Below are 21,368 nucleotides of genomic sequence, written 5' to 3'. Positions count from 1 at the left end.
ATGTGAACCACGTCTGAGTATGATGCTATTATAACCCCAGCTTATTAATCTTCGGGACATAAAACAAAACCTGCCTTATTAATTGCCCTGCCAAGATGAAGAGGCAGTATGAAATATGGTGTATTATGTTGCCATCAGTTTGACTAAATATTTTAATGAATGACTTTATTGTGTTTTGTACCCTGAGGCTTTTTAAATTTAAGGCCATATTAAAAAAAATAAAAAGAAAGAAAAGTAATTTTGTGAATCTGATTACCTGCCCATGGGTGGTTGAAGTTAACCATCACAAAGGTCACCATTACTGGGAAAGTTGGGATCACTCCTGGCTTGAGCACAGCCAGCCTGTGTCCTAGGGCTAATTGGCAATTCCGGGACCATCCCACTGCTCATTCTTTCAGAGAAATTTTTTATATACAATTGCATCAAAGACCCTCTTGCTTTTGAGGATCTTTGAGAGCTTTCAAAAGACTAACATTCTCTATCATAGTGACTCTTCTTCCTTCCCTCCTCTCCTCTCCTCTCTCCTTCCTTCCCTCCCTCCCTCTCTTCCTCCCTCCCTCTTTCCTTATTTCCTTCCTTCCAGAAGAATAAGTAATTGACGAGCACTGTGCCCACTATCTAGTATTTCTACTCTGTTTAGGATAACCGGACCTTATATTACTAATTTTCTGAAAGGACAGAAATAAATTCAGGAAGCAATTTTACCTATATGACAACAGAAGAATTTTTCTGGGTGGGGGGGTTGGATAGTGTACAATAAACAACAACATGGTAAACACTTGAGTGAATTCAGTCAATGCCAATATTACAGTGGAGTTTGAAAATGACAGATTCAGGAGCAAATCTGAGCTGAAGACATATTTTATTTGAGTTTTATGGGGTTTTAAAAATTTGAACTAGAACTTTGAAATTTAGAGATTAAATGTTCAGATCAAATATTTCAGCTTCTTATGAAAATACTAGAGAAGATAGTACTCAGCCTACATTCTGGAATGGCTAAAATTATCTCTCCTCTCCAAATTTGACTATAGTCTGTGACACTCATGTCACATAGGCATAAGATCTTAGTCATGGTCACTTTGCTTATCAATGATATATGCAATGATGTATGTTTTCATTGCTGGTATTTTTTTTTTTTTGTAAGGCACTCATAACATGGGATCATAGGTAACATAATGCCTACAGAAAGGAAGCTCTGTTCCCATTATAAGTGAGTCTTTTGTATTTAACTATAAGAAAGCATAAGGCAGAAATTTCTTTTCCCAGTACTTGGTACAATTGACCAGCTTACCATCATATTAACTGAACAGGGTTGCTGGATTTTTGAAAACCAAAACTGATCTCATAATCAGTGGTCTTCTTTGGTTTTCTTTAGTAGTGCTTAGAGCATAATTTATAACTTAAACTGTGATGTCCATTTTCTGGTGGTTTATCCCTTACATCTAGTAGAAGTGTTCCTTTGTAAGCTCACTGACTCTAACATTAGTGAATGTTCATTGTGAAACCTCAAAGAGTATCTAGAGCCTTAACCTGACATCACCAAGTACTTTATTACTAGGTTATATACACTGGCTGCCAAATCAAACCCCAGGAAACCATAATGTCTTTAGATGATTGGATGGGTGGGCTTCTGGCCATGTAGGACATATTATATATTAGAGTATATTATATACTTTATATAAGTGCGTTCACAGTCATTTTACATTAGTCAGTGGTTTTTTTTTTGTTGTTGTTCTCTTTAGATCCTCAGTGGTCCTAACATACCTCATCCATAGTTTCTTCCAATTAATTTTCCTGCAGTATTTCCTTAATAATCCCAGGCTACCATGATGCTTATGGAACCCTTAATAATTCCCAATTCCATCAGTCTTGAATTTCCTAATGATCTCTACATTCTTTTGTTTTTGATTGTCATTTATTTTATTTAATACTCTGATCTTAAGTGTCTTGTGGAATGAGGTTTGTGTTTAAACTTAGCAAGGTTTAGTCGACATACATTAAAGTGTCCTTTGCTCCCTCTCCCAATCCCCCTGCTTGTGTTCCCTCTCTCACTGTCAAATAAATAAAGTGTCCCTTGTTAAGTTTTAACATATATGTTGAAAATAAATAAATGATCACCATAACTCAAATGAGACAGTAGCAGAGGACTCATCAGCTGAGAACACATGTGGTATTGTAATATAGCCCAAAAAAGTATAATACAAATACTAAAATGCTGTATAAAAATATAAGAAGGTACATAAGAATATATAATATGCATGGCCCTGAGATCTTTCAATGGCTGAAAGCTTACCATAGTACACACACATCCACATATATACTTACATATCCATACACAAACACATATGCACATGTGCATGTATGCATTAAAATACAATATGATGGAATATAAATGTTTTTAAGAAAAAGCTTTCAAAGACATTACAAAACAGTGTTGCCTAAAGCAGGATTAAGAGAGTATATTTATATTGATTATGATATGTAGGTAATATACTCAGCTAAGTTTGACCAGGAAATTCATATGCTTATCAAAACTTACCTTCCTAACTCTTTTACCACAGACACATTGTCGCATCAAAAACATAAAAAAGTAGAAGTACTCTGCTTAGGTGGAACATGAAAGTGCATAGAAAAAAAAACAAGGTGATACTTTTAATATAAAAGACAGGGAAAATACTGGGGATTTCTTGGGTTCAAAAAGGAAAAAGATACCAGTTAACACAGAAAGGAAATTCTGCTGGGAAAAAAGCAGTGGAAGACCCAGTTTGATTTTTCAAATTAATGTTTATAATTCACCCATTATGATCTAAAAAGAGCACTTTCTGCCACTTCTAATTTTTCACATTTATTTTACTCTTCTTACAATAGAAACTAAATTTCCTTATAGGAGAGCTGAATTCCAGAACTTACTCACTTAAATAAGATCAGCAGTTCTTCAGATATAGCCATCAGAATGATGGGACTACCTCTTCCCACTGTTAATGATTCCCAGAAAAAAATTATTTTCACTAAAAAATAGAAAAGAAAGTGTTATTTGAATCCTTCACAATATATTTTTTAGCTCCTAGAACTATTTTAGTACCTCCTTATCTGTTTGCCAAAAAACATAAAATGATTTTTTCGTTTTTACTGGCTGTTGAAAAAAGTACTTTAAATGCCCCCAATGTGAACAGTTTACAATGATTCATTTTAAGTAGCTATTCTGAAGCACACACTTTCTTATTAGCATAATACAGGCTAGCACTTTGAGACAAAAGACACTTTCACATATATTCTACAATATGCAAATATTCAGCTTTGTGTATGATTTCTTTCTTTTATTCTCTCTCTTTAAAAAGGAATGGAGGGGGCGCCTGGGTGGCTCAGTTGGTTAAGCGACTGCCTTCAGCTCAGGTCATGATCCTGGAGTCCCGGGATCGAGTCCCACATCGGGCTCCCTGCTCAGCGGGGGGTCTGCTTCTCCCTCTGACCCTCTTCCCTCTCGTGCTCTCTGTCTCTCATTCTCTCTCTCTCAAATAAATAAATAAAATCTTAAAAAAATAAATAAATAAATAAAAAATAAAAAGGAATGGAGGAAGCCAAACTAGACAGATGCACATATGTATGGTCTGAAACTTTGGGCTTGGCCATAAATCTCTATGGCCCGTAATAATATAACTTATGAAAGTTTAGTAGAAATAAATTCTCTTTGTAGGTGAAAGAGTCTAATAGTGACATCTATCATACTAGTAATTATAGGTGTGAGTCTTTTTTAACAATTGGATGTGTTTCAAAAAATATGAATACATTTTTAAGTTATAAATTCTTTTCATATGTGTATCTAAGGTCCATATTTTAGAATAACACTTTTGTTCTTTCTTTCTACTTTCTCTCTTTCTTTCTTCTTTCTTTCTTTCTTTCTTTCTTTCTTTCTTTCTTTCTTTCTTTCTTTTTCTTTCTTTCTTTCTTCTTTCTTTCCTCAGTTATTTTTATTTGAGTATGATTGACACAACATGTTACATTAATTTCAGGTATACAACAACTCTATACTTATGCTATTCTCACCTCAAATGTAGCAACCATCTGTCACCATACAACACTATTATAATATCATTGACAATATTTCCTATTCTGTACCTTTTATTCCCACGACTTATTCATCCCTAAAGAAATACACCTTAACAAAAAATGAATACTCCTAAATTTACTGCTTTAAGAATCAATTTACAATTTTTTCTTAAAATATTTAAGCTTTAAATAAGTGAAATTCTAAATGAAATAGGCACAGGCTTTATATGGATTACAGACGTCCCATGGGTTTGTAAACATAGAATTTTGTGGTTTAAATATTGAATTTTTTATTTAGACAGCCTATTAAGAATTTGTCCCTTTCTTCATCAGAGTAACTCCAAAACCACTCCATTTTCCCCTTCTGTCCTGGAATTTAGCACTTTTCCTTAGAGGTTAGTAGATGTTAAAACAGCCAGTTAAAGACTGAGCCACCCAGGCGCCCCCAATTTAGCAATATTTAAACTAATGCCTTTTTCATCTTCTAAAATAATACTTAATGGAAAGTAGTTTCAGCCAAAAATCAGGTAAAAATTACTTTGGTTATTAGAATACATTTAGAGGTGCTGAAAGACCCCAGTGGCCTTGCTCTTTTATAATGCAAATTTATATTGGCTGATGTTCATTTTAATTCCTCACATAGTATTTGATTTTTTATAATTAGTGTTTAATATACTTCCAAGGATATTTAGGGGTAAAATCAGAATTATAATTGCTTCTAGCTGACATCAAATCAAAAGAATTTATTGAAATACTTCTTTTGAGGCTATATTAGAAATGTAACTAGAACCATAGTGCATAATTTCATTAACTGTTTTCTACTGTAGATGATCAGATGTCTTTATAGCTGATCAGATGTTAGTATAATTTAATAGGTACTAGCAACAAGTTTGTAATCAAGCAGGTGAAGTTTCAAATTCTTACTAATCCAAATACCAGATATATGACTATAGGCACATTATGTAAACTCTCTGAGTTGTAAATATCAAATAATATAGGATTCAAAAACATAAACTATGGACTCTGAGGGACGTAATTTCTTGACCATACTTTACCATTTATTAACTATGTAAAGTAGGTTCAGTTATTTAATTTCACTGAGTCTATTTTCTCATCTGTTAAATGGGATATTATAATTTAGTTACAGTGATTTTTTTTGAAAATTAAATAAATTTTATACTACATTTATTAATAAAATACAAATTAGAAGTCTACAAGGTGTTAACAACTACATTGTGCTTAACACAATATAATTCCTAAATAAATCATAAAAATTATTCTTAATTCTGGAATTAGAAATCATCAAGTTTAATATGTTTTTTGAGTTTTCTCAGACTTTTATAGTTTTCTGTGTCTTTCTTTACATTTAAGATTTCTTTCACTAACATTTCTCTGGAAATCCTTTTCTTTGACTTGCTATGAGCCAGAAAATGAAATATAAGTGTTCATTGACAGAAAATGAAAACAAACATATATATAATTAAATATAATTATTGTAATCATTATAATTGTATATAATTAGTAATTATTATAATTATATATAATTATATATAATATATAAATTTATTAAATATATATAAATATAATTATATATAATAGAATATTACTCAGTCGTAAAAAATGAAATCTTCCAATTTGTGACAACATGGATGGACCCGGAGGGTATTATGCTAAGTGAAATAAGTCAAACAGAAAGACAAATGCCATATGATTTCACTTATATGTGGGATCTAAAACAAAACAAAACAACTGAACTAACGAAAAACAACAACACAGAGTTAGGCCCACAGAGATAAATGCAGAGACAAAACTGGTGGTTGCCAGAAGGAAGGAGAGTGGCGGAATGGGTGATATAGGTGAAGGGGATTAAGAGGTAGAAATTTCAATTTTAAAATAAATGTCATGGAGATGAAAAGGACAGCACAAGGAATATAGTCAATAATATTGTAATAACTTTGTGTGGTGACTGATGGTGACTACATTTATTGTGGTGAGCATTTCATATTGTATATAATCGTTGAACATTATGATGTACACTTGAAACTAATATAATATTGTATGTCAACTATACCTTAATAAAATTAAATATATTATAAATTAGTAAAAAAAGACAAAAAACTCTTTGATTGGGGAACTGAAAAACTCTGATTAAGCCCAATACATAGACCATCACATGGGAATTGTGTGACTCCTGCTACGTATGATCTGCTATTTAGAGACTTGTAAAAACATTTTGCTTCTTGACCATGTTCTATACAAAGCTGTTTGTCAGAGATCGAACTTTCCTGTAGGTGGGCTATTCTTAAATGGTGGGATGGAACTAAGCATCTGCAGTTGATGGACAACGGCGTGAAGATGTGACTTCCAAGCCTGCCCTGCTACCTTTCCTGTCTCTGTGTCTATGCCAAATTTCCTATTTTTTATCTGTTTTCATTTATTGTACTCCCCATCTTGGGATCTCAGGAATCTGTACTTTAAAGAATTATATAGTGCTTCCACTTCCTCTCATGAAGGAATAACTATTAGGGGAATTACCCTCCCACCACAAGCAAATATAAACTAAACAAAATACAAGAAATGAGAGTTTTCAGACATTACAAAAAGGATAGTACAGAATTGTGATAACTAAGAGAAGAGAAACGGGTAAGAATAGCCTATAATTGTCTCAGTTTATAACCTGAAGACAGTTTCCAGGCCACAGTGCAGGGTGGGCTAACCAAACAGGCCCTGGTCTGAATGTGCTAAGAAGACAGAGAGCAGAGTTTTCAAGGGAAAAAGTGGCTAGATTGTGTGAGGCAGAATATGTAAGAGGAGCTACTCACAGAAAAAGAGAGAACTCTGATTCTTTGTCTGAGAAGTAATCAGCACACAGATGAGAAGAAAATTACAACTGTCCAGAGAAAGAACTATCAAAGAGAAGTAGCCTTAAAATTCTCCCACAGCTCACAGAGACCTAGGAATATCTGGTGCTTCTTCTAGACGAAGTGGGAACTACTCACAATATACAGGACATTAGGCAGAGTACTCAGAAACATCTTGCCTAGTGGAGCTACGTTAGTCTCAAAATATACTCTAATAAAAATTAGTCTCAAAAGGATCAAACTGATTCATAGTTATTTAATGAAGCACCAGAACAAAATCCAACATCCTTCAAAAGAATAAAAAAAAAAAACCCTCAGCAATCAACAGTGTAATTAAAACAAATGCAAGAAGCAAGAAAATATGGTCCATAGCTAGGGGAAATTGAATAAAAAGACAGAAACCAAAAAAACTGAGAATTAGTAGAAAAGAAGTTTTAAAAGTTATTATGAATGTTATAAGTATACTCAAGGGTATAAAGAAAAATTAATTTGATGAAGAGAAATGGATTACATTCTCAAAAGAACCAAATGGGACACCTAAAGATGGTTTAAAATCTAATTTGTCTGAAGATGAATGACATGATATACACTGAATAGGATTAATTAAAGATGAGTCATTGCAGAATAAAAAAATAGTGAATCTAAAAAAATGCAGAAAACAAAACTTTTCAAATGAAGCACACACACAAAAAGGACTTAATACAGAGAAACAACAATAGCAACAAAAAGAATAGAGCCTCAAAAATCTATAGGGAAATATCAAATAGTTAAAACACATGTAATTTGAGTTCCCCAAAAAAGGGTAAAAAGGATTTGTCAGAAAAAATATTTGAAAATATAATGGCTCGAAGTTTTCTAATTTTATGAAAATTTAAAACATCTGTAATAACAATAAGCTTGATAAACACCAAGCAGAATAAACACAAAGAAAATCACAACAAGGTCTATAATAATTAAATTCTTGAACACCAGTGACAAAGAGAAAATCTTAAAAGCTTTCAGAGAAATAAAACACATTATATTAAGAAAAACAAAGATAAGAAGGATGGCTGATCTCTCATCAGAAACTATAGAGGCTAGGAAATATTAAAGCATTTATAAATTATTATTATATTATTATTATTATTATAGATTCACCAGAATCTATACCTAGAAAAAGATATATTCCAAAAATAAAGGGGAAAGATTATTGCAGAACACAAATAGCTGAGATAATTCATCACCAGCAGATCTGTTACTAAGGAAATATGTAAGGTTCCCTAGGTTGTTTAGATCTACAAAGAGAATAAAGAATGGCAATAATGGTAAATATGTGGATAAATATAATAGAATTTATTTCTAAATTGTTATTGAAAATGTTTTTGAGAAAAATATGTTGAAGTAATATAGTCAGTGTGGGACACTGAGCATACCACTGTTATATTTTTCCTTGTACTCATTGTAGTCTTATTATTTTTTTATTATTTATTATTTTTTCATTTGAATATAGTTGACACAACATTATTATGTTAATTTTAGGTGTGAGACATAGTGATTCAACATCTCTGCACTTTATGCTATGCTTACAAGTGTAGCTACCATCTGTCACCATACCACGGCATTACAATATCACTGACTATATTCTCTATACTATGCCTTGTATTCCCATGACTTATTCATTCCATAACTGGAAGCCTGTATCTCCCATTTCCCTTCACTCATTTTGCCCAACCGTCTAACTCCCCTCCCCTTTGGCAACCATCAGCTTGTTCTCTGTATTAATAGGTCTGATTCAGCTTTTTGTTTGTTTCTGCTTTTGTTTTGGATTTTTTTTTTAGGCTCCACAGATGAGTGAAATAATATATTTGCCTTTCTTAATTTGACTTATTTCACTTAGCATAATACCCTTTGGATCCATCCATGTTTGCTTTTCATTATTTCATCTCTTGAAAGATAATTGTTTAAAGCAAATATAATAAAAATGTGTTGTGGATTTTATAACATTTTGAAGGGGAAGGAGGAAATGGAAGTATACTATTGTAAGTGTTATACATTAAGTGACATTCTATTATTTAAGTATAAGCTTGTAAATTAAACATGCATACAGTAGGTCTAGAACAACCACAAAATAATAAAACAAACAAGTACTGGTGATAAAGCTAAAGTAGAGATAAAATCACAGATAATCAATTCATATAAAAGGCAGAGATAGAGGAAAAAATAACAAGCAATGAATGGAACAAATAGAAAACTAGATATCATATTGGTAATCACAATAAATAAATAGTTTAAATACTCCAATAAAAAGTCAGAGGTTATTCACATTGGATAAGGTAGCAGGATACAAATTCATGCTAAGTGAAAAAAGCCAGACACAAAATATTATAAAACCTATGATTTAATTTATATGAAGCTATAAAATGGCAAAATTTTAGTGACAGAAAACACAGCATTGTTTTCCAGGGGCTGGGAGTGAGGGGAGAAAATTGATTTCCAGTGGGTTTAGGGGAACTTTTGGGTTGATGTAAATCTTGACTGTGGGAGTGATTACCAAACTATTACCCTTGTTAAAATTTACAAACTGAGCACTTAAAATGGGCAAATTTTTGTATATAAAATTTATAATTAAATAAAAATGAATTTTAAAATGTTTATGGACATTCATATTCGGAAATCAGGAATGGTTTTCAGGAAACTTAATTTCTGTTAGATTCTTTTGGTTTTCAGATTTTTATATTTAGTCACAGGTTTTGCAGAGGAAGAAGGAAGGAATTATCAAAGTATATACCTTAAGCACTCAATAAATTATTCTTTTTTTCTTTAAAGATTTTATTTATTCATTTGAGACACAGAGATACAGAGAGAGAGAGAGACAGCATGAGCAGGGAGAGAGGCAGAGGGAGAAGGAGAAGCAGGCTCCCCGCTGAGCCAGGAGACCAATGTGGGGCTCGATCCCAGGACTCTGGGATCATGACCTGAGCCGAAGGCAGATGCTTAACCATCTGAGCCACCCAGGCGCCCCAATAAATTATTCTTAATAAGTTGGGTACTCAAAGAAAGGCAAATTTGAGGTGGCTGGTTAGTATTAGCACAAGTGTATTTTTAAACCTAAAATGCTTTAACATTTGGCCATTAGTACCCTATTTAATTTTTCCAAAATTATATTCCCTCCTGTGTAGCTGTCAGAGTAAAACCAATGACAGTTCCATTCCAGATGTTGGTCACAGTGAGATTCAAAACCATTGCATACTTGAACAGGCTATTTGGAAGAGGACCATCTATATTATACAAGGCAATAAACATACTTCCTTCCACAATTGTTTGGCTATTGCTTGAGAAATTTCACAAAGATTTCTCATAATCATCAGATTCTATTCTGATGCTGATGAGTTAGCATACATCTGTGGGTGGTTAATGCTGTGTGTTAGTATCACTATTTTATAAGCAATATATTTAAAAACAGAGATGAAACTTGTACACGCATAAAGGATGTTTGAGCAAGCAATGAGAGAGTATTTTAAGAACTTGAACCAAGGATTATAAATGTGTGTAAATGATAACAGTCAGACCCTTCCAGCAAATTAACTTTACATATAGGTGGAGCTATTTAATTATATAATTTTAGTCATTTGTTGCTTATCATGAAATTAGTAATGATGAGAAATTTTAATTTAATCCAGAAAGTAATGAGAATCAGATGATGCAAGCAAATGCGGCAAGTGACTAGGTTCTCTTTGGTAATTTAAGGTCCTGGAATTCACTTAAACTAAAATAAATTGTTAGAAGTGTCCTCTTGGGTGTCCATTAGAGCTTTATGGCAGATTTAAGGACTTGGAAAAGCCTCACTCTGGACCCAGGAGGCCTGAGTGTCTCTTTGATCAATTATGGTACTTCCATTAAAAATCTTAACTTCACTGTGGGGGCATCTTGATCACTCTGCATCTTGCTACAGCCCTCAGATCATCTAAGTCTTTTACTTTTAAAGGTTATCACTCCTCTTTGCTAGTGTGTCCAATGTTTAAGGAGTCCAAAACGGAACTGATACAAATCTTCCCTGCTGAACTAGGAATCGGCTTTGCCTAGCAGTGAAAGATGTTTTATCATAAAACATCCCAGTGAAATTCATAGGCAATCCTCTTAACAATTTGGCTGGTAGGGAAACATAAATAGTATACTTGATGGCTCAGCCATGTTGACAACTTTCTATAATAGGGGTGCTTTGTATATGTTGTAATAGTATATCGTGACTTGGTAAGTCTTTCTTTGCATTTCTATTTTGAAGTGAATGGTCTGCTTGGAAAATGGCTAATCACTGCCACCAAAAAAAAAAAAAAAAATTGTTAACTATAGGTGGCAAATAGCTGTTCTTTTAGTATTTACTGGACCAGTTATTAAAAAGGCACATCATGGGTGCCTGGGTGGCTCAGATGGTTAAGCGTCTGCCTTCGGCTCAGGTCATGATCCCAGGATCCTGGGATCGAGTCCCGCATAGGGCTCCCTGCTCAGCGGGGAGCCTGCTTCTCCCTCTGCCTCTCTCTCTCTCTCTCTCTGTCTCTCATGAATAAATAAATAAAATAAAATCTAAAAAAAATAAATAAATAAAAAGGCACATCATACAATGAAGTGAATGCTTACTTCTTCTCTGCATTAAAGGGAAGTTATGAATTAATTAGAAATCTTTAAAGTATTTTGATCTCCTAAAACTTGATATATATATATCAGGTTTTATATGATTAACATAACATAATAAAAGAAAAAAGAAAAAAATTATATAAATATATATATAAATTTATATATATATAAATATATATAATATTACTTTAAAAGTACTACATTTAGTGATTATCAAGTGAAAGTCCTTATTGCTACTTGGTGTATTCACCTTTATTTCTAATTTCTAGCTCTTTTTTTAAATTTTTAGTAGCATTTCTATATAGGCTTTAATATTCAATTCTTGAAACAAATTTGGATTCCTATCAATTTTTATTCATTTGTTCAGAAGCCAAGTTAGTGAAATATACTCTAATATATAAAGAAAATCAGGGTAATATCTTTGTCTTGCAAGTTAGCAACACACAAACATCATAGTCTTGGAGAAAATTTCATGTATCAATCAGTGTGCAGTTAGTTGGCACAGATTTAGGTTAGTCAGTCACAGAAGTCAAATTTTATGTATACTTGTATTCCATTGTCTTTAATAGCATCAAATACACTCAATAGAAAGTTGTAATCATAAAAATGTTACATAGTTGAGAATGATAGTGGTAAGAGATTAGATATTCATAAACATTCTAAGGGTAAAATCAAAAGAAGGGAAAGATAGGTTTTAAACCGAAACTAACTACCACTATTAATTACTAAGAAGACTGAATAATGCTTGAAGAATTATTCAATTTGGTGTACAAGCATCATCATGTTTTTAAATAAAAACTTAGTATTTGCGTTCATAACTTTTTCTTCTGTATACCTTGAGCTTGACGTATGTTATTGAATGGTCATCTAATTTAAACAATTTGCAAAGCTTTTTTGTAGTTAATTTTTTTTAGATTTTATTTATTTATTTTGAGAGAGAGAATGAGAGAGAGAGTACATGAGGCGGGGAGGGTCAGAGGGAGAAGCAGACTCCCTGCTGAGCAGGGAGCCCGATGTGGGACTCGATCCTGGAACTCAGGATCATGACCTGAGCCGAAGGCAGTCGCTTAACCAACCAGGCGCCCAATTCGTGAAGCTTTTTAACCAATATTGCATTAAACTAACAAAAGGCTAAATATTTATGGAGAATCTTTGATCTTTCCTAAGTCAGTATTATTTCAAATTAGACAAAAATCTCACACAAAAATGTTTTAGTCCCTAGGTACATTTTACAATAAATGTAAATAAAAAGATGAAGCTAATATATATAAGATATATATTAACTATATATAACTATAAAAAGATGAATAAAAAGATGAAGTTAATATGAAGAGACAACAGATGAACTGGCTCTGTATCTTGTTTCTCTGAGAAAGGAAGTTCATTTATATATTATTCAAAATGGAGGGGAGAAAAAGAAGATAAGCCTACCCACTCAAAGATAGTGTCATCATAATCAAAACTCGGTAGCTGAGGTGGAGAAGTGTGTGTTTGTATATGTTTGTGTTTTTAAGTTACTAATTTCAAATGTTTATATCTATACACATTTATGTAAAATGACTTGGTATTTATTTTCCAAAATTCTCTTTAATTCTCTTTAATTTCATTTTTCACCATATTTGTCCTTTCTTTTTCACCATATTTGTCCTTTGTCCTTTGTTCTTCTCTGTGTGCTCTCTCCTATGTTCCTATCAAGATATAAAGTGATGGATGTTTAGGTATGTATTAGTTTCTTAGGGTGACCATAATAAAGTGACCCAAGAAATTTATTCTCTCATAGTTATAGAAGTCCCAAATCCTAGGTGTTGGCAGGGTTGTTTCCTTTTGAAGGTTGCATTTGTTCCTTGAATTTCACCTAGCTTGTGGTGAGTGCCAGCAATCCTTGGTTTGGTTGGCATGTAGACACATAGCTCCAATCTCAGCCTCTGTCTTCATGTAACATTCTTCCCTATGTGTATCTGTGTCTCTTCTCCTCTTCTTACAAGGACATTAGTCACACTGGATTCAAAGCTCACCCTATCCAGTATGACCTCATCTTAACTTGATTACATTAAAGACCCTGTTTTCAGAGAATATCATATGTAAAAGTACTGGGGGTTAAGACTTCAGTATATCTTTTTGTGGGACCCAACTCAACCCACAATAGGTGTTTACAGGATATGTATACATCCATACACATATAGTTTCTGCACCTTCCTTTCTTCATACAATAACACCTCATGGAAATATCTCAAAGGTAATTATTATCTCTAATACATTTTTAAATGTCTGAATAATAGTCTAGAGTATGAGATCTGGATAATTTATTCACCTATTCACAAAGTGCTAGGCATTCACATTTTTCCCCCAGGTTCTTGTCATTGTAAATTAAGCTTTCATTAAGTACCTTACTACCTATGGTTTTACCAGTTGGTTCTTCTGTATATGATAGATCCCTATGTGTGGGATCAAAACAAAGCTGTTTTAAAACTTCCTAGTGTTACCAAATTCATTCCCCAAAAGCTACAATTTATTTTTTTCCTCACAGTAAATGAGCATACCCAGTTCTTTGCATTTGTATTGCAATATATGTTGAAACTTAAAGATTTTTTAGTATGATGGATGTAAGATGATATCTTTTGCTTTAATTTACACTTCCCAGCTAGTGGATTTGACCATATTTTCACACCTTTGGGGGACGTTTGGATTTGTTTTCTGTTGTGGTGTATGTCTTTTCCCAATCAACTCACATGAGCCTTTTAGATAGTAAACATATTTAACTTTTAGTAGCATCTTCATTATAAAGATTTTTCTCAAAATCTATCATTAGCTAATTGATTTGTCATGCAAAATTTCGTAATTTTATATAGTCAGGTATAAACTATCTTTTCTTTTATAGGTTCTGGTTTGCCAATTTTTGTAGACATACTTTCTCTAGGAGCAGCTAATCCCTCAATTTCTTAAAGCAATTGTTGTGGACACTGCTACTAGCTTTAATATCCTTGCTGTGCTTCTTCCTCTTACTAATAAAACTCCTGCATTTTTGTGCCGACGACTGCCCAGACAAGAGTGCACTTGACAAACTTCCTTGTAGTCTGGTATGTCCATGTTATTCAACTCTGCTACATGAATGTGAGAATGAACTCATGCCTTGAAAAAGAGGTGCATGGCCTCCTCTTACCTTTCCCCTCTGCACTGGCTGGAATGCTTGTGAGTTACTTTGGACCAGGAGGATGTGGGCAATACCCAAGGACTGCAAAACAACTAGATGGAAGAGGGTTGGTTCCCGATGTCATGATGCCCCCATGTGAGCTCCAAATTCCTGTGGGAGATAAATAAACTGTTTTGGTTAAGTCATTGCTATTTGGGATCTCAATTATAGTAGCCACAACTATACCCTAAACAATATAGCAACCTCAGAATCTCCAGGCATTCCACATTTGGAAATAATGTCAACTGTCTGGCAAATGGTGTTTGAAGACAATAGTATTACTTGGGATTCCATTCACACTAAAAGATTGCTTTGCCTGCATAACTGTCTGTTTAAAAAAAATAAAATATTTGTTCCATCATTTTCCAGCATATTATTTAATGATTTATTAATATCCCTGTGTTTATTGAGGTACCAAGTAATTATTTTTCTTAAGCAATGCTAACATAAGGCCAAAGAAGTTCAAATAATAATTTTGCAAATATGAATTAAAGGCTCAAAATGGAGTTTGACATCTTCAATGGTGGGTGTGAGATTTCCTGAGGCAGCAGAGACAACTGTGTGTTTAACACCTGTTTTGCTTTATTTAATGCCATCATGTACTGCACTTAGGAATATCAACTCTCACCCCAGACTCTCTCAGTAAACATATTTTCACACACTCTAAAAAGCATTGTTTGACCTAATTTCTTTTCTTAAGTATTAATTTTTATCAATGCCATTATTATCAATATCAATTTTCTTTTGTACTGAAATATTTAATTTTAATAAAAATTTAACCAGAAAGATAAAACTTGGCATGGTCAGTATTCCACCCCCTTAATAACATATTTTTCTTATCCCAACCTTTAAATGTTTGCTTTTTCCAGGCTGCAACTTCAATCACTTTCCTACCTCCCTCTACATTACCATTTAAGTTAATATCCTTTTCCACTAATTGTAAGATGCAGAGCTGAACTTGCTTTTCCCCTGTACCAGAGGAAATCTTTCTTACTCTCCTCATATTCCAGTATCAGCTTACAAAGGAGAAGCATTCTGTCACCACCTCAACTTTTGCAGAAATTCTGGAGACCTTTCACCCTTATTTACTCAGAAGAGGTAGATTGGCTTTTCATGACCACCTCCAAGGCAACACTGGGTCAACCTCTATTCCTTTCTCTGGAACCCCTTATCTCATGGTCAGGTTGGAAGGGTTCTTGGCTCCCTCATCTCCAATGACCTACATGAGTCAAAGCTGAGAACCTGGTTTTCAAACAGCAGTCAGGGAAGCCATGCTCTAAGATGCTCTCTATCTGTTTACAGCTGGGTGTGTGCATCAGATTGTAATCCCGCTTGTGGCTGGCAGGATGTTTGGAACATAGGCATGTCCCAGTGTCTAGGACTCTTTGGGAGGTAATAGAAAGCTTCAATTTAGTTTCACATCAAAACCTCACCCAAGCCCACCCAATATACCACAATTCATATATTTTTCAGTTGTTGAATTCCAGGTAGCTAGTGAGAAAGGTTATGCTTGCTGGCTCCCCATATCTCTATCTTTGATTGATTGAAATGATGATAGAGAAGATGATAAATTAGAGCTTCTTTGACATGTTATGAGACCCTGAAAATCAGGTCCTAAATTTCTTCTCATCTCCTGAAACATGACTTTTTACCTTTCCATGTATCTTATGATCGAGTAGAGATAGACTATAGACTGATCTTTCAGAAAGTGAGGGAAAGTGAAAATAAAGTGAGAACAAGTGAAAAGAGGATGAGAAACACAGAGGAGAAAAAGAAAGTAAAAATATGAGAATGATAAATTGAATACTTTTTTTTAAGCATGCTTGAGAAGAGTCTCTGGATCTGGAAATCAAGAGCCACTTTTAACTCCAAGAGCAGAAATCAGTAAACTGAATTAAAATTGGTAAATTGGTTAGCACCTAAAGAGTAGAAGTAGAGGGCGCCTGGGTGGCTCAGTTGGTTAAGCAACTGCCTTCGGCTCAGGTCATGATCCCAGGGTCCTGGGATCGAGTCCCACATCGGGCTCCCGACTCAGCAGGGAGTCTGCTTCTCCCTCTGACCCTCTCCTCTCTCATGCTGTTTCTCTCTCGCTCACTCTCTGATAAATAAATAAATAAAATCTTAAAAAAAAAAAAAGAGTAGAAGTAGAAGGAATGGAGGTAGAATCAAATTTTTGGTGATGTGGGAAGAACAGTGACAGGCTAACACAATGAGCATGACTGCACCAGGTGCCTGTGTAGGAAATCAGAAGTCCCTGTGGTCATATGTCAAAACCAGAGCGGTCATGGTCATGAGAGTCTGTATCTGTATCTGTATCCATATCTGTATCTGTATCTATCTATATCCATATCCGTATCCATATCCGTATCCGTGTCCATATCCATATCTATATCTCTATCCTTATCTGTATCTATCTATATCCATATCTATATCTGTATCCCTATCTGTATCTGTATCCGTATTTGTATCTATCTATATCCATATCCATATCTATATCTGTATCTATCTATATCTGTATCTGTATCTATATCTGTATTTGTATCTATCTATAATCTGTATCCATATCTGTACCTGTATCTGTATCTAAACTGTTTCTCAATGTTATAGTTTACACGAACTGATATATTATTCTTTTGAGTAGAATTAAATTATTAGAACTCACTCTGTAATTCCCTAGGAAGGAAATCCACTTTTTTTTTCCTTTTAAAGTCACTGTTCATTTACTTAATTAATACATATTGTGTTATGCAGTTTACCAGATAACCAGGAATGTGAAGCAGTGAGCATACAGAGTAGTTGTGTACCCTTTGAAATTTTCAGTGGGGCAGGGAATGTAGTCTTAAAGTTATTTTTTTAGATGAAATAAGTGCTAAGGAAGAGAAATGAAAGGGTGCCTATTGATTAACAAATGGAAACTTTATTTGCTCTGGGTAAGAAAGAAACTAGGGGCAGGTCAGGGGGCCTCATGGTAAAAGAGAAAAGGGATGTATGACAGACATGTAAGTGAAAGGATACACATAAGAACTTTAGAGGGGCAGAGAGAACAGCTAGCTTAGGGATCTGAAGGGGAGAGATTGTGGTATCTTCAAGAATAGAAGAACTCATCATTGTTGAAACGGATAAGGATAAGTCTGGTAAAGATGAGTCTTTAAGAGAGAAGTGGGGGCCAGATCATCATCAGCAAATTAAAGATTGTAAATTTTATTGTAGAGAGGTTGCACACAGGGACTCCACTTACTTTTAAGAAAGGTTCTCTCAGGAGACAGAGTGCAAATTTATTAGGAGGGAGTCAGAATGAAGGCAGTGGCCTAGGCTGGGGGACACAGTGCTGTGAACTGGTCTGTGATGGTGAGAATGGGGAGAAGTAAAATAATTCTAAAGGTACTTAAGAGGTAGATTTCATGCCTGACTAAGAAAAATGGAGGAAATGGGGACAAATCCTAGATTTCTGGCTGAGCATCTTGGTGAAAGAGGATATCAATCATTTCCTAATATGAGAAATAATGGAGAGCCATAATTTCTGGAATGAAGGAAGTCTCCCCTTGCCTATAGAGCCTTCCAACATCCAAGCCTCAGTGAAAGTCCTATCTCCATGTATTGGTCTGCTAGGGCTGCCATAACAGAATACCACAGACTCAAGGCTTAAATAATATAAAATGATTTTCTCACAGTTCTGGAGGCTGGAAATCCAAAATCAGGGAGTTGGCTAGTTTGGTGTCTCCTGAGGCCTCTTTCCTTGGCTCGTAGATGGCTGCCTTCTTGCTGTGTCCTCACATGACCTTTTCTCTGCGTACACACATTCCTGGTATCCCTTCTATGAAGAAACCAATCCTATTGGATTAAGGTCCTTAATCTCATGCTCTCATTTAATTGTATTTACCTCCTTGAAGGCCCTACCTCCAAATACATTCACAATGGAGGGTTAGAGCTTCAACATATGAATTTGGGAGTGGGGGACATAATTTAATTCATAGACTTTCCCATGATGCCCTAGATTCCTTCTTCAGTAGACTTTAATACATGTAAAGCCAAAAACAGTATTACTTATGTTGAAAATAAATATCTAAATATTTTATGAGATTTTTTCCTGTAAGTTATTAGAAACATGATATTTCATAAGGATAACAAATTTGAAAATCTCAACAAAAACCCAAATTATATTTTTACCAGTAGCTTAGAAAAACTGTGTATTAATCTGCAAATGTGAATAATCATTGATGTGATTATGAGAACAGATGTGAAGGAATGAGTCCATTTCAATGTTGTAGGACATTATTAAAACTATCATTAGAAGGGATTCAGCCTCTACTTAATAAGTAGATAATTAATACTTAATAATTGTGCTGTTAATTGTGTTATAAAATTTTCTATGTCTCTGTTGCATAGGACAAGGCTAAGCCCATAACTACTCAAAAACAAAAACAAAGCAAAAACAAAAACAAACTTGATGATTGAATGTGTATATTTTAAAGATTTACACTGTTCACTATCAGGTTGTGAGAGCATCAAAAAGATAAAACACATTATTTATCTAAGGTATTATTGGTCTAGATATCTGTTCATTAATGAGAAACAGCATTCAGATTTATAAGGTGAGGTAACAAATTTACACATGCCAGTACTATGGTCCTCCTGTCTCTAGATTTGCCATTATCTTTTTAAAAAATCAAGGCTTTAATTGACAAAAGATTCCCATGTCTGTGCATTCCAAACTAATCAAAATTATTGTAGCTAAATAAGAATGACAGCAGATCAACAGGAGATTGAAGAAAAGAATAGCAGCAATTCTATGAACAGAAAAGCAACCACTTTCTAGAAGGTAGGACGTGCGGAGAAGTGAATCTGAGGCAATATATGGGAAGATAGACCACGGGGGGAGGGAGCCAGCTACCTGCACGTAATAGAGCAGTGGAGCACAAAATCGGAACTTTTAGAAGTCTGCTCTGCTGAGGGATGTCACTCCAGTGACTAAGTGGGGGGTGGAACCCTCGCTGGGACAGTGTGGTCTCAGGACCCTTGGGGTCACAGAAAGACTGGGGGTTCCTGTGTGTGGCAGAGCTCCCAGGGATCAGAGCAGGGAAGCCAGCTGCAAAGACGGAGCTGAGGAGTGAGCTCTCAGCTCAGGGTTGCCATAAACCATGATCTGTGGCACAGTCGGGCCACCGCTCTTCCAGCACGGACCCAACAAGTAGCAGATCCAGGGAGACTCCCCCTTCTCCCCCGGGAGAAGTGGCACGGGAGTGCACCACAAGGATCTGCTGGGTTTGGAGACTCCACACGGGCTGGGTGCCAGAGATAGAAATGCTTGGTCACAGGCCAGGTGAGCACGGAGTGCTGCCAGAGACCAGGGAGATGGGAGTGATTGACTTCTTTTCTCTGGGGGCTCACTGAGGAGTGGGGCCCTGAGTTCTCAGCAACTCTGGGGCAGAGATTGGGAGACCTCTATTTTCACTCTGGTCCTCCAAAGCTGTACGGAAAGCTTTCAGGGAACAAAAGCTATGGAGAGCAAACCTGAGCAGATTACTTAGCCTGGCTCCCGGCAAGGGCGGTGCAATTCCGCCTCGGGCAAAGACATTTGAGAACCACTGCAACAGGCCCCTCCCCCAGAAGATCGACTAGAACAGCCAGCCAAGACCAAGTTTACAGATCAAAGAAAACTGCAAAACCCCAGCGCTGGGGGAATACAGCACATAGAATTCATTGCTTTTTCCCCATGATTCTTTAATCTTTCAAAGTTAATTTTTTAAATTTTCTTTATTTATTTCTTTTTCTACTTTTTTAGTTGAATTTTTCTTCTTTCCTTTTTCAACCAACATCTTACCTTATCAATTCCATTTTAAAAATCTTCTTTAATTTGCATTTTTACAGTCATATTCTATCCCTTAATTGTATTTAACCTTATTCTTTGCATATATATAAATTTTTCTTTCTTGAAAATTTTAGGATACAGTTTCTTCTAACAGACCAAATATATCCTAAATCTAATGTATGACTTTGTCCTAGTCTACTGCCTGACTACATTCGCTCCTTTTTTTTTTTAAATTTATTTTCATTCTTTTCTTAACCAACTTCTTATATTACCAATTCCTTTTCTAAACTCTTTAATTTTTATCTTTACAGTCATATTACATCCATTCATTGTATTTACCCTTATTTTTGTATATATATTTTTTTCTTTCTCTAAAATTTTGGGAGGCAATTTCTTCTAATAGACCAAAATATGCCCCAAATCTAGTGTGTGGCTCTGTTCTATTCACCAGCCTGATCATATTCTTTTTTTTTTTTTCTTTCTTTTCCCCCTGGTTTCGGGTCTCTTCTGATTTGTTTAGTGTATATTTTTCTGGGGTCAATGTTACCCTTTTAGCATTTTGTTTTCTCATTCCTTTATTCTTCTCTGGACAAAATGACAAGACAAAAAAACTCACCTAAAAAAAACAAGAGGCAGTATGGACTGCCAGGGACCTAATCAATATGGACATTAGTAAGATGTGGGAACTAGAGTTCAGAATGACGATTATAAAGATACTAGCTGGGCTTGAAAAAAGCATGGAAGAGGGCGCCTGGGTGGCTCAGATGGTTAAGTGTCTGCCTTCGGCTCAGGTCATGATCCCAGGGTCCTGGGATCGAGTCCCACATCGGGCTCCCTGCTAGGTGGGGAG

The sequence above is a fragment of the Leptonychotes weddellii genome, chromosome 3, assembly GCF_054177405.1.
Source record: "Leptonychotes weddellii isolate Sample4059 chromosome 3, ASM5417740v2, whole genome shotgun sequence".
Lineage (NCBI taxonomy): Eukaryota > Metazoa > Chordata > Mammalia > Carnivora > Phocidae > Leptonychotes > Leptonychotes weddellii.
The sequence above is the reverse complement of the archived record's forward strand: the minus strand, read 5'-3'. Positions refer to the sequence as shown.